The sequence below is a fragment of the Embiotoca jacksoni genome, unplaced genomic scaffold, assembly GCF_022577435.1.
Source record: "Embiotoca jacksoni isolate LCO1_2020_lvr unplaced genomic scaffold, fEmbJac1.0.p SCAF_14, whole genome shotgun sequence".
NCBI lineage: Eukaryota > Metazoa > Chordata > Actinopteri > Embiotocidae > Embiotoca > Embiotoca jacksoni.
Window position 1 is genome coordinate 4,691,777 of NW_027185274.1, and position 12,341 is coordinate 4,704,117.

General features: G+C 38.2%; 1 long non-coding RNA gene across 1 annotated transcript; it reads left to right on the forward strand.

Annotated features, from left to right (window-relative positions):
- Positions 1-1,852: 1,852 nt before the first annotated feature.
- Positions 1,853-7,681, forward strand: LOC138196889 (uncharacterized). The gene is made up of 3 exons (XR_011178161.1): positions 1,853-1,891; positions 2,833-3,014; positions 7,133-7,681. It is a non-coding gene; the product is annotated as an uncharacterized lncRNA (long non-coding RNA).
- The last annotated feature ends 4,660 nt before the right edge of the window (positions 7,682-12,341 follow it).

A 12,341-nucleotide genomic window follows, 5' to 3' on the forward strand; every position in this document is an offset into this window, starting at 1 on the left:
AGTGATTGAAGCGTTTTAATTAGGTTAAAAGGTGCTACTCTGTAATCAGCAAGAAATACTGATTAATCAACCAGCCTTAGCTTAGTGTTGGCTGGCTCCGTTCCCTGAATCACTCCTCCAAGTTCTGCTTACTCAGGAATAATTTTAAGAGCTGAATAATGAAGCTGAAAACTAAAATGACAATCTGTTTTTAAAAATCAGGGCATGACTTTGTGTGAAGGTATAGTAAATATCTTTAAATGCTTTACCTGTTTTGAGTAAATGGCTGCTTCTCTCATTCTCTTTTGCTCTGTTCCCTCCCCAACCTCCTCATTCCTCCTCACACAGCTCTATGTTCATGTGGGCCAATGCCAATTTATCTTTTTTTTGTTTTTGTTTGTTTAATGTGGTCAAACATTGTTGGGTTGTTATTATCTAGTAGCAGACATCTAAGGCAGGTTTACACAGTGCATGGTAATGCAGTGAATAGGGCAGTGTAATTTAAAAAAAATATATTTTATCATACATCTACATTTATTTGGCTAATATGAGTGTTGCATATAATAAATATAATTATGGAACTGACTTAAAGGTCCAGTGTGTGGGATTTAGTTGGCAGAAATGAAACATTCCATTAATAATCATGTTTTCATTAGTATATAATCACCTGGAAATGTTTGTCTTAGGGACAGACATCACATGGGTGAATGCCCCTAATGTGAGTCCCTAGTTGGGGCACCTGGCCTCCCGGACAGTGCTTTCCTGTCATTCACAAACTCTTCCCGCCTCATGTTCTGTCAAACTCCACTGTCACTGTCAAAAGAAGCCATACAATTTCCATAAAATGATTTGGAAAAGACACATATTTATGTCCTTATTTGCATAGCAATGATACAAAAGTTGTGGTCAAAAGATGTGCAAGATGTAAGTGAATATAACAATGATGAACAATTATTTTCCATCAGACACTAAGCACATTTAAAAAGAAAAAGTTCTAAGTCATATACATATATATATTAATTCAATAAAATGTAAGAATTATCAAAACAAATTATGAAAGATTCGGATAGCCTGGACTGAAGAAGAAGAAAAAAGAAAAGCTATAGCATGGTTAGCCCCTATAAAGACCAAGATATGAACTTTAAAGTGAAAGAAGATAAATCACCGTGACAATCGCCTGAAGTTGATCCTCTGTAGTTTCAAAATTAGCCCGAGGTCTCGGCCCATTAGGATGCAGGGACTGGTAACAATCCTTAATACAGCATTGCCAGATCCATGTATTCACCATACCGTATTCATATGCCTCTGGTCATGCCAGGCGATGGTGGAGGTGGTGTTTAGCTCAGCCAGCCCTGTCTCAACCAAGAGGCATGTTCCTCAGAGTAACACTACTTCAAGGCATGGACTAATGCACGTTCTGTGGAGATATCATCTGTAATTTGTATTAGCACAAATCAGTAGGGCCACATATATGTATCTATGTACAAATACATATATTTCATATATTATGGATTTTAAATCAGCTTGCTGTGAATCACATATTAATCAAACAGCTGCATACCACCGCTGTAAAAATGCTCAACTCAGCTTTAATTTTGTCATAGAATGGTAGAGTTTTTTCTTTGATAGTTTATCAATAAAGTATTGTAACGGCCTGGGTGACATGTCAGGCTAACTGTTCAAAATGTTAAAGTGTTCATGCTTGTTGTTGCTGTATTTAGATAAGCTGTGAGACCTGTCAGTCATTCCTGCAGCTATGACGTTGAGCAAGGGTGGGACAGCCACCTGTGATTGGCCAGGAGCTAAGGGAGGGGGGGGGGGGGGGGGGGGGGGAGGAGGTCATGTTCTCCTTGCTTGTTGTGAGAGTAGTTCAAGTGTGTGTGCGATGAAGACATGCTGTGCAGAGCTACCGGTAAGAATTAGCCGTAATGTTGGCGTTGGCTACGGTAGGCGAATGCATGAATAGACTGTACTTTTGTTACACCCATGTCGTAGTAAATCGCTTCAGCATCGCTGAGCCACAGCTTTCGGCTACCACACGCAGCCCGGTGGCCTTGCCCAAATAAAACCACTCCGTTTCAGTGTAATATGAGTAAATCTTATAAGTATTTTTCACTCTTTTCAAACTAATTCTTGGCCACCTACCTGTCTGTGAAGCCTTTATGTAACATCGATAAACTGTAGCATCTAGTGATAGCTACCATCTGAGGTGTTCAGGGACATTGGTTCATTTTAGATAAAGAAAACAACTTTGCTACGAGCACTCTCCCCTTCTACACCGTATGTAAAGTGAAGATTTCTAGCCAAATGTGAAATGTAAATGCATATTTTCTTGGAATTACTGTTCATCTATATATGAACTATGTGAAATACAGTATCACCTGACAAGACACAATAGCTTCCTAATAGAGACATTGAGGGTGTAGAGAAACACTGGGCTAGGCCACATTAGCAACAGAGTGGTGGGAGGAGATGAACAGCTCAAATACAAACAAACACTAGCAGACAACTAAACTCTTTGTTCATGATTTATTTATTCTTCCCAGAAGCCCAATGGCTTCAATGTGTTATTGCTTAAACAAGTGAGGTGTAAAGGATTTCGATTTTCACTCTAAATACTTTATTTCAGCTGTTTTCACATTCTGCAGGGATCTTCGCTTTTAGCGTTTGAAATGCCAAATTTAATCACCGTCAAGTTACATTTAGCAGCCGATTCTCATCTGTTTTGCTCAAGATTACGTCTTGAAATTGTGTTTCTCCTTCACTCCAAAGAAGAAAAGTGTGTGTCTGTATTTTCAGTTGTTCTGCCCAATGAGTTGCCAAGTCTACACACCCAATGTTCACTCTCCACAGGTTCATCAGGGTCTGTTGTTTTAATGTTTTGCATCAAGCTGCCAGTGTCAGTAGGGGCTCCAGTTCGTGGTTGTGACCCACAAAAAGGTCAAGACACACTGTTGGCAGGAGGCCAGAGAAGAAAATACAAAACACAACCCAGTGCACATCTACACCGCCGTAAACACTGCTGGTTGCCAGAGGTTAGTAAAACTGTCTGGTAGAAATATTTTTACCATTCAACCAGTTGTCTGGCATGAACAGCCTCTTGCCATGGCAAAGGACAAGCAGCCGCCTGTCACAGTAGGAGAGGCCAGAATAGAAGCAGCAGAGTGAAGAGCCAAATCTGTCCCAGAGGTGAAATACAAGACTGGCACAGACAGTAATGGAGATTTAACATGACAAGCTGGCACTGTGGATGTGACTCAGTCCTAGAGGCACATGTACAGGTGATATATTTCACTCCACACGTTGCACTGGTCTTACAGATAACCTTTGGCTGTGCTGTGATCATCGTCATCCATTTTGCCGTGTTGCTTTGATATCCTTCGGGCTTTCCGCCTGAGGGTTGAACACACATAAACCAGGAACACTGAGACATTTTTCAAATCTTCTCTGACATTTTTTCAGGTGTGGCAGTCATGCAAAAACACAAATTCTCCCCAATTTAAAAGATCATATAATCAGCAAAGAGTCTCTGAGTATTGGAGTATAAATTGGGGGTAGGAAGAAGCAGTGATCCACTCAGACACACAGCCAAATATCACAATGTTATTCATTAGCATGGTGACGGAGCTGATTGAAAATCTGCATAGCGTTTCAGCCTAATGTGATTAATACAACCATTCAATCTACTCAGATTAAGTGATTAAAAAGTTATTCAAATAATCACAAGTCAGTTGTTTAAAAGTTTAACAACCCACAGCTATTCCTTTTTTTTTTTCTTCATGCAGTTAGACTTGAAAGAGACAGATGATGTTGGTTGGTCTGTCTTAGTCCACATAAAAATAGATGGATTTTACTGCCACTCATTCACTGGGCTGCGACAGAAGAGTGTCCCTTTTTTCCTGACATAGTTCGCTGGTCAGAGTCAGGATGATGAAGTCGTAGACAAATGAGCTGCGGAGGAGGACAGATACTGGGAGAGGTTGGGAGTATGACCACGCTATGCTTGGGTTGGTTGGATGTCCACATCTTCCAAGCGGCATTGAGCATGACATTGTGTTTATACTACATGTAACAGCCGTCTGCTTCGATTTATGGTAAGCTGTGGGAGTGCATAGCAAACGTAACCAATTTTCAGTATTTATAAAAACAATCTAAGAGTGCTAAAACGTCTGTTGCCCTATTTGTTTTAGCTTTTCAAAGGTCAAAAGACACAATAAGTCATCAGAAAAAAACAACTGACATTTTGTGGATAAGATGGTATGTGACTTTGTATTTTTTTTTTTATTTTTTTTTATTGATTTGACCTAATAAAGCCTGTTCCTTGTGCCCTAAACTGAAAGCATTTCCTTCATAGTCACGCTAATGGAAGTTTTATTCTGGACAGAGGCAGAAAAAAGTGAGCAGAGGATCAGAGGAGGAAAAATTAGATTAGGAGCAGTTGGTACATGAGGATTTCTTTTCCACTCAGAGAGAAAAGACGAAGGAAGATGAAGATGAAAAGAGGCTGTTAGTGAGGTGAAGGCTACTGGAAGAGGGACTATGTGAGAGAGGTGTGCAGTCTATTGTCTCTGCCAGACAATCATGTCTGCTTCCTTGCATTTTGGGTGACAAGTTTTAGTTCAAGGTCCAGGAAGAAATACAATCTTACAGCTACCTTAATGGTTCCATTCTTTCAAAGATACACTTTTTTGTTGACCCAGTCATTTCTCTTGGTCCTGTACCCCTGTCATCATAAGGTGTACATTTTGTTTTGCTGTTCTGGTTCAGCAGGAAGCCAGTTTAGTAATCAATAACAATCACTGATTGGCATGATAAATGAAACTCGAACCAGTAGGAGATCTTACTTGACAGGAGCTTAACTCCACAATGTAGCAAAACAAAAACAAAAAATATCCCCCTTCCTGGTTTCATTTTTGTCCAGCTTTGTGCAGCGTGACTCACGAATAATAATATATATTTTATGCAGGTTAGAGCCATATATCATGTATGGAGAGGCTTTGTGCTGCTGCATCACTTGTGCTGTATCGGATGCCCAAGACAAATTTCTCCCAAGGGAGACAATGCAGGTTAATCTAATGTATTATAGCTGAAGGAGGCCATAGCACACAGTGAGCTGAGTCCTCCATTTGTAAATGTTGTTAAGATACCCTGGCAACCTGCTGTAAAAAAAAAAAAAAAAAAAAAAAAAAAAAGTTGTGGCTGCTCTGCTCACCTTGTTCTGACCCTGGATCTTAAATATGTACCTTAAAATGGATGAATGATGGATTCTCTATTCATTTCTGCATTTTGATACATGGTCTGCTTCCCTCGTGAATTCCATTTATCTAGTTCTCATTGAAAATATGTTCAACTAAATGATGACTTCAATACTGTCTAATAGCACAAACTAGTCACAAAGTCACAAGTTCAGTAAGTGACGGCCACTCATGAATACTGATGCAATACAGTTTCATCTTGTTAAATATTTTATATCAGGCTGAGTGGAGAAAAAAAATACCTTTATTCTACCAGACCCCAGCTAAAGTGTCTCTATTTTCACTAGCCCTGCAGCTTTGAACTATTACAATCAGATTCAGTTTTACACAATAAAGACTGAAAGAGATAAATGTAAAAAAAAAAAAGGTGGTGTTGAAAAAAATGTGTAAATAAATATATCAGGGAACCATTCATTCCCAGACAGAAAAACAAAAAAAGCTTTGTGAGTGAATTATTTGTTATTATGAAAACTCGTACAAGGACTTTCTCAAAAGAGACACAACAGTGGCATCTTATTTTCAAACATAAATGTACCCGTATTGATCAGTTTGCCAGGTCATTTATTTAGCATGATTGAGTTCAGATTCCACTCTGTCACGTTCTTGTTTTCTCTTTTTCTCTGTTCATTGTATTGGAAATGTTCTTTAAATTGCTACAGTGCTTTTCAGGTATGGCTGACTGCTGTAGTTATAATAACCAGCATACACAGTAGAGAGTAGGTTATATATGGAAAATGCCTCTATCAAGGTTGCGTGCGTGTGTGTGTGTGTGTGTGTGTGTGTGTGTGTGTGTGTGTGTGTGTGTGTGTGTGTGTGTGTGTGTGTGTGTGTATGTGTGTGTGTGTGTGTGTGTGTGTGTGAGAGAGACTCTGAGAGACTGTCTTTTGCCTTAAAGAAGAAACAGGATATTTTGAGTGTGAAGTATGAAATTAATATATTGTCCATCATTTTTTTTCTGCACTGGGCTAAATAATTATCTATATAAACCAACTACCATTTCAGATCACTGATTATCAACAATTTCCTCAGTCTGACAGTATATTCATAATATTGTCAACATCACTGAAGCAAACTGATGTCCTCAACTATTGTCAAAGTCACAAATGTAAAGATCAGGTATATCATAAGAATGTTTTCTTCTTCTCAGAAGTTTTTTTTTTTTTTAAATCAGTCATTTCCCACAGTAGTTATCTCAGTCCGAGTGCAATTTTAGTTGACACTTAATTGTCATCAATTGCAATTGATAATGTCATTACATTTTAATGTTCATTTTATTCCACAATTTTAATATAACCCTAACCATAACTAAATAATACAGACCTTTTAGCTTTGTAAACTAAAATCACACAGGGCACATATGGCATAAATCAACTTTATCATACAAAGTCTTTTACTGAAGAGATAGACAAAGATATAAATGACAATGACATGTACCAGTCATCAAAGTAAACAGTGTACTATGGTGGCACTGATTTTCCACTCAGGTTATATAGCAGAAAATGGAGGAGTGATAACATCACGTCATGAAAAGAGCACCACTTAAACTTCAAACAGTGCAAATCAATGTGGAAATAGTAACATAACTATGACATTTGTCTTTGTTACATCCAGTGGTTTTCATCCAGATGAATGGAAATGATTATGCAAAATAATTGCTGTCATCTCAGATAATTGGGATCAGGTTATTATGTCATAATTGTGACAGACCTAGTAAAACATCTACTTTGCTTTAGTTTACAAGGTGATATCATTGTGAGCAGTTTTTTCTTAAAGAACACTAAACCCTCTGTTATACATATTAATAATTATTTATTTCAGGAATTTGCCTTGAACATACCATTCATTATGCACCTGTTAATTGGACCTACGCTTTTTGTGTTTTTTTTCTTTTCTTACAGGTAAGTGCTGCCAATGACCTCCTTCAGAAGCACAAGAACAAAACCCTCCTCTGCAGTGTCTCCAGCACCATTTGCATCTTAGTGGCTTTCGTATTCTTTGTTTATTTAAATCAGCGAATTGTGCATTATTATCACGAGTATGTTGAACCCTGTGTTCTATACACAGGTTTCCTTTACCGATAAGTAGCCTATATGTTTCAATAGAAAATCCTAATAAGAAGTAACCAGCAGCTCTTCTTGCCCAAATAGTCACCAGTTCTTTGTGGAAGATGCACATTATCACTCTTTAAGAAAATAGCAGTTAAAGATAGACCAAAAAAAAATGTATGAAGTGTTACTGAGTGTGGATGACCTTGTTGGACTATTGTGTGAACTTCCCCAGTTCCTGTTACAGCTGAACCCACCAGATACCGGTGCTGGCCTTGTTACTGTCAGTGCCGACCTTGTACTGAGGCGGATAGGTGAAGCTCTGTCGTAGTAGATATTGGATGGTCATATTTTAAAGACTATAACTGGAACAGGTTGGAGTTTGGGAAGAGCTGCTTGTATTGTTGCAATTTTACATTTACTGTGAAGGGACTGTTCACTTTGTGTGTTTGTGTGGGTGTTGTGTCGGTGTAATGCACTTTGTGTACAGTCAGCATCATTTTTATCCATCTTGTTTTAAACTCTTAGTCTGTCCTCTTTCCTTGCCTTGTTTCTCTTCAAATTATTTTCAGCAAAACACTAAACCACGTCTCTCACATGTCACTCAAGAGATGTAGGCAGACTGTATTGTAGGTCGTTTTTATTATGTGGCAGACATTACAAATGGTTTGCTTATCTTACCATTTTCATTTAGTTACTGACTGAGTAGGCTCACAACACACAAACACTTGCATATGAGGTTGTGAAGTACAGGGTGTTGTTACTGCAAAACCAAAAGGGATAAACAGAAGAACAGAGCAGATGAGGTTTGCAGTGGCTAGTAAGAAGAGTAATGGTCCAGTCAGAATCTGGAAAATGTACTTGCGTGGTGTGGCTAAAAGCATGCATTGCGAACACACAGATGCGGGCATAGCTTGGAGGTAAACACATTTTGCAGTTGTGAATTCTGCAGTGTTTCATCAAACATTTAGTAACATGAATTATTTATTTATCTTTGCATTTACTGTAGTCAAAGAACATACATTATTTTCTGTTGCTTATGATTTGCTGTGCAGTTACAAAACAGTCTCAGACTTGGGCATAGAAACTGTCACTACTTCTTACCCTTTTCTGTTTGTTGCTGCTTAAAAGCTAAAAGTGTAACATGTAAGTTCACTTTGTGGATCAGTTGAAGCAGTTTGAAGAGATGCCAAGAAGTCTTTCAGGTTTTACTTTGAAATTTAGTTTTTTTTTTTTTTCTGCTGTACTGCATGTTGATGTTCATACTAAATGAGACAGAACATTTCTACAATTAGTTCATGGTTAAAAGGGCAATTTCTGTCTGTCGGTATTTAGCTATCTTGCCACTTGTCTAAAAACGTTTTGTGCATAAATCGTTGAATATTTCAGAAACTGCCAAAAACAACCGCAGCACACTTCTCGCAAAAGAGACGATAATTTTGACACCACATCCATGTTTCTACAACGACGGGTGCGGAGCTACTTACTCGCCAAACAACCTAAAATAAAAATACAATAAGGCTTTAGCCGAGAGGAACAGAGAACATAAAAAAATAGACCGCAACCCCAAATCCATTCTATTTTCTGTGGTCTGCTCTACAGTGTGGAGGAGCTCAGTCCCATCCTCTTGCAAATAGGCAGCCATTCACAGAGTGAAATCACCACTTAGAATTTGAATCAACATTTCACATTTTTGAATGCAATCAATTCCATTATTCTATTGGCAAACATGTAATGCTCTTAGTTATTAGCCAATAGTATACGTTATAGTATATGCCACTGATATACGATGCAACCCCAACTCTGTTAAAGCTCTATTTCATTTTAACCAAAGAATTTGATTTAGAAAGCTACCGTCCAAGTTACTTTTTTTGCGTCCAGTGAGCACATTTTTTTCAAGTTCATTGCGCTGTGAAAAAGATTTGTGAGCCCTCTGTGACACGGAGGCCTGCATGGTTCACTCAGTTTGCACATGATGTCAACAGTATCCTGCAGTGTCATGATTTTCAGACCAGCAATCTTCTGTGAGGGTACTTCCAAAGAACCACACACTCTCTCACACACACACACACACACACACTCGCGCACACACACACACACACACACACACACACACACACGTACACTTTGAGTCCCTGTCTCAATATATCACCTATTGCATTTTTAGTCAAAGATCCGTGTTTGGACAAACTAAAACTCACACTTCAGCATGCAAATCCAATTTACAGCTGGTTTGGTACCATGACATCTGTGACTCCATCAACAACTACATTCTCCTGCTCAGCTGAACACAGCAAGACTTTCTGCTCCACTGAGACAGTAGATGGATACAACATGGAGGAGATACATTGTTGGTTTTCTCTATGTGTGTGTGTGTGTGTGTGTGTGTCAATGTGTGATTCATCCCTAGCTATTGACAGCATGAACTACATAGTAAGTAAAGATGATGGAAATATTTTCATTATTCTTCTATAAACTGTTCCTATTCAACTGAGTTGTTATATATATATGCAATCCAGTATCATCGAGTTACAAGTTTTATAAATATGAAATTTACAAACGTACATCATTTAGGCCTTGAAGTTACATTTTTTTGAAAGCGTGAAACTTACACGCATGTAAATATTACGTGACGTGCAATCATGTGACCGAGGTCCGACAACAGAGGTCTCGAAACCAAGTACAAACAATATTTTTTTGGTAGTATTAAGAGAAAAGAAGTGTGGGGTATTAGTCACAGACTATCATGCGGGATGATGAGGTTTGAATACAGCAGGTGACAATGTTTTCTTGTGTTGTTTTATGTTTCCAAATCCCAACCAAGTTCTTTCTCCCCTAACCCCAACACTGATTTTATTCCCCCACTCACCCCGACCATGTCCTTTCTCCTAACCCCAACCATTGGCTTTTTTAATGACCCCAACCACGTGTTTTTGCTAAAAGTTTAATTTTCTAGTGAATCACATGGCTCTAAACAGGCTGTAGGTTTCATTTCCGTCCACTACACGAAAACGTGTAACTTTCGCGCCTAGACAGTGCAAAGCGGGGCTATCTCACATTTTGCTGTAGTGGACCGGCGTGTCTATTTTACGCTGTGCCATAATATCAGGTTGCGACATGTCAAGCATTGGTTTATATTTCTACTGTTCGTAACAACTGGAATCGACTTGAGGCAATGGCATGTTTTCAATCTATTCTAACCATAATATAAACAATGTTATATGAGTATGAATACTGACCTTCAATTTACATGTAACATGATTGATGAAATGAGGGCATTTTAGATGTCTGACAGTAAGAGATGAAAACATTTGTAAAGTTGCACTTCATCCGTGGTAACATTGACTTTCTGTTTTAATTAGAAGACATGCTTTTTATCTGTCAAATGATGATGAGCAGCACCGCCAGCAGTGGATTTTGTTACCAGACTCCACTCAGTCATTTGGTGTTTAACAGCATCCTGTCAGTTTACATGTATGTCAATAATGAATGATACAACATGTCATTTGACCCGGCAGTTAATAGTTTATCAACCTCAAAGCTGCATGTTGTTATGTTATAGTTGCTGCCTATTAAAACTTTCACCTCGTCATGCCGAGTCAAAATCTTTACATCCTACACACGTCAAATCAATCAGTTATTGTTTTTTTTAAAGCATTTTCACACAAATAAACCGCAACTCAACCAATAAAAAAAAGCACCCCTCTCACACACACACACACACACACACACACACACACACACACACACACACACCTACACACACCTTTTGCCATCCATGCACAAACCAATAAATTAATAAAATGTTATAGAAAAAAGACTCAATAAAATGTAAACAGAGGAACCCAGGAAACACTGTCTATCACAGATCTCTACTGAGGAAACACCAGAGGCAGGTTTAGAAGTGAAGATCAATATAAATGTATAAATCAATAGACAATTAAGTGAATGAATAAATTAAATTAAATGTCATTAAAAGTTAAACAAGATACTAAAAATGGAGTAAAAGCATAAACCAACAAGTAAATCCAACAAAAATATGTGAATAGACAATTAAATATATACCAATATTAAGACATAATAGCATGAAAGTGCTGTCTTTCCTCTCAACTTGGTGTAGTTGCCTGAGATTGACCTTAGAAATGGTCCAAATTGCCATGTCACAGAATCATACTCACGGAGAGGAAATATAACGTTCTTAGTATTTTGACCTTTAATCACAGTCCCTTTGGTTACTCTGTAGACAAAGAGATGTAACTGTCATCTACCTGCTTCAGTTTTGGGGAGCACAGTATCTATTGTTGTAGTCCCTTTTGTTTAAGCTTGATGGATCTGGTAAAGTCTCTGAATAACAGCTGTCTCTTATACTTGAGCTTTGAGGAAGCATTGTGGTCTGTAGGAGAGAAACCTTGTCGAGACTTAGTTAAAATCATGAATCAGTCTAATGTAAGTTCCAGCAGTTTATGGCTGACCACGATGATGATCGGAGACCTCCAGTGTTGGTTATTACAAAGGTTCAATGGTCCATGAGAAAGCTATAATGTAGTGAGGAAATGGAAGGAAAATTGACTTCTCAGTACAATATTCCTCCGCGGGCTATTTAACCCTCCCTCCAAATATCCCTCTGTGGATATACAGTGCATTTGTATCAAGTATGAAAACTGTAGTGAATAACACCATATGCAAACACTCAGTTGTGCTTGTTAAAACATCAGAACCTGTCGCTGATGCCCAACATTACAATCAAGTGAACTGTTAAGCAAGAACACACACCGTAAAACACGAGAAAGCAGACATCAGTGAACTGGGAACTTTCCCAGAGTCTGCATTCTGTTTGCTAAATTACAGAAATTGCCCTGTTTCACAAATATGTTAAAAATGAATTGTCAAGGGGTCTTGTTGTGAAAAGAAAAACAGCTGAAAGGTGTTGTTCAGACTACCACTATACGTTTTTTGTCATATCCAGATTGATTTTTGAAAGTCTGGATAGCGAATGTTTGCAAAAAAGATCGAAACAACGTTTGAAGGTGCTTTAAAATGTAATTATGATTAGATTTCTACA